Source organism: Triticum dicoccoides, chromosome 1B (genome assembly GCF_002162155.2).
Source record: "Triticum dicoccoides isolate Atlit2015 ecotype Zavitan chromosome 1B, WEW_v2.0, whole genome shotgun sequence".
In the NCBI taxonomy this organism is placed as follows: domain Eukaryota; kingdom Viridiplantae; phylum Streptophyta; class Magnoliopsida; order Poales; family Poaceae; genus Triticum; species Triticum dicoccoides.
The window spans coordinates 452,233,978-452,236,967 of NC_041381.1; positions in this window are offsets into that span (position 1 = coordinate 452,233,978).

Here is a 2,990-nt window from a genome sequence, read left to right on the forward strand (position 1 = left end):
CTGTTGGGTTGGCACGAATCGAGACTGGGATTTGTCACTCCGTGTGACGGAGAGATATCTCTGGGCCCACTCGGTAGGACATCATAATAATGTGCACAATGTGACCAAGGGGTTGATCATGGTATAATGTGTTACGGAACGAGTAAAGAGACTTGACAGTAATGAGATTGAACAAGGTATCGGGATACCGACGATCGAATCTCGGGCAAGTACTATACCGCTAGACAAAGGGAATTGAATACGGGATTGATTGAATCCTCGACATCGTGGTTCATCCGATGAGATCATCGTGGAACATGTGGGAGCCAACATGGGTATCCAGATCCTGCTATTGGTTATTGGCCAGAGAGTTATCTCGGTCATGTCTACATGGTTCCCGAACCCGCAGGGTCTACACACTTAAGGTTCGGTGACGCTAGAGTTGTTATGGGAATTAGTGTGCAGTTACCGAATGTTGTTCGGAGTCCCGGATGAGATCCCGGACGTCACGAGGAGTTCCGGAATGGTCCGGAGGTAAAAATTTATATATGGGAAGTCCTATTTTGGCCACCGGAAAATGTTCGGGATCTTTCGGTATTGTACCGGGAAGGTTCTAGAAGGTTCCGGAGTGGGGCCCACCTGCATGGGGGGACCAACATGAACATGGGTAGTGGGGGCAAGGCCCCACACCCCTGGTCAAGGCGCACCAAGATCCCCCCTTAGAAGGAATAAGATCATATCCCGAAGGGATAAGATCAAGATCCCTAAAAAGGGGATCCCTAAAAAGGGGGGATAACAATCGGTGGGGAAGGAAATGATGTGATTTTTTTCCTCCCACCTTTGCCAACTCCCTGATGGACTTGGAGGGCAAGAAATCAGCCCCCTCCACCCCTATATATAGTGGGGAGGCGCATGGGAGCTTCACCCTTGCCCCTGGCGCAGCCCTCTCCCTTCCCAACACCCCTTCCTTCGTAGTAGTGCTTGGCGAATCCCTGCCAGAGAACTGCAAGCTCCACCACCACGCCGTCGTGCTGCCGGAGCTCTCCCTCAACTTCTCCTCTCCCCTTGCTGGATCAAGAAGGAGGAGACGTCCCCGAGCTGTACGTGTGTTGAACGCGGAGGTGCCGTCCGTTCAGCACTAGGATCTCCGGTGATTTGGATCACGATGAGTACGACTCCTTCAACCCTGTTCTCTTGAACGCTTCCTCTTAGCGATTTACAAGGGTATGTAGATGCACTCCCCTCTCTCTCGTTGCTAGTTTCTCCATAGATAGATCTTGGTGACTCGTAGGAAAATTTTGAATTTCTGCTACGTTCCCCAACAGGAGGGACATGAGCAAGGGAAGAGGAAGGGGAGTCGGGGAAGAGGAAGAAAAAGAGGTCATAAGAGGTGGGGGTCTGGCGGTAGAGCATGTGGGAACGAGCAGAGTAGATGGGGAACCACGAAGAATGGAGGAGGGTGTCTGGTGGCATGAGAGGGATGCCGAAGCAAGGGAAGAGTAGAGAGTGGCGGGTGATGGATAGGGCCGGGTTGTGGCAGCCATGGGAGGATGAGATGGGACGGCAAGGAGGAGAGGAATGAGTTGCGACGATATTCATGGATCCATCAATAGAAACTTCCGAAGACTTGGCGCATACTCCAAGACACGAAGGCGATCTTCGGCATGCTTATCCTTAGATGTAACCGACCCATGTGTAACCCTAGGTACCCCCGAGGTTTCTATATAAGTTGAGGGGTGTAGACCATAGAGGCCAACTCATTCATACAAGATCTCGTGGTAGATCAACCTGTACTCTGTACCCCATCCATTAATACACTCAAAACATGATGTAGGGTGTTATTTCCTAGAGAGAGCCCGAGCCTGGGTAAAATCATGTGCCCCTGTTACCATCGCGCCAAGGCTACCAGCTTGGGGCCCCTTACTAGAGACTGCTGGATTCGACTCCATCAACCCACTACAATGCTTAACTCACTCTGAAGAAAAACCTATCAAACTTGGCCAAATAAGATGGTAGATCGAAAAACATACAAAGCTATTCAATTATACAACAAATAAACCTCAAAAAATTCAATTGGATTCAATGAACAATCTAATCATAACATGACAATTCATCATATGCCAACAAACACACCCACTAATTTACATCAGATGGGTCCTGATCATGTGAGGCATATATATATATATATATATATATATATATATATATATATATAGAGAGAGAGAGAGAGATAGATAGATAGATAGATAGATAGATAGATAGATATAGAGAGAGAGATCTAGCTACTACCATGGACCCTAAGGTCCTAAGGGAACTACTTACACATGGTCATGAAGGTAGTAAGGTTGATGAAAAAGTCTCCGGCAATGGATCCACCCTCCAGCAGAGTACCGGAACATGCCTCCAGATTGGACCACCTCGAAATAGAAGCTTGCGGCGGCAGAAAAATTCAAAGAAATTTTTCGAAGGGATTCGCGAAATATAGAATTTATGGGCGGAAGAATGGACGTAAGGCGGTGTAGGTGGGGCCCAATGGCTATGGGGCGTAACCAAGGCCTTGGTCGTGGCACCAAGTTGCGTGGGGCCCCTGTGGCTCCTCTTGTATCCCTCCGATGCTTCCTGGAACCTTCGCGCCCCCAAAAATAATTAAATCTTCAGGGTTTTTTATCTCTATAGATATTGATTTTATGTAAAATTAAAAACATGCACAAAACAACAAATAACATTGGACACTTAATTAATAGGTTAGTCCAGAAAAATATATAAAATGACATAAAATGTGCGCAAAAGTAATAATATAGTAGCATGAAATAATAAAAAAGTATAGATATGCCTGAGACGAATCAATAAGTATTTTATATTGTTAGAAAAAATAGTGGAAAGGAAAGTTTGTATGTGATTTGTGATACATGATTTCTTAATCTGCAAGGCGAGGAAAGATATGATGACGACGTTAGGAAAGTTTGGTCTGTTGAGGATTGGAGAGGGAGGGAGGTGGGGTTTTGTTGGGG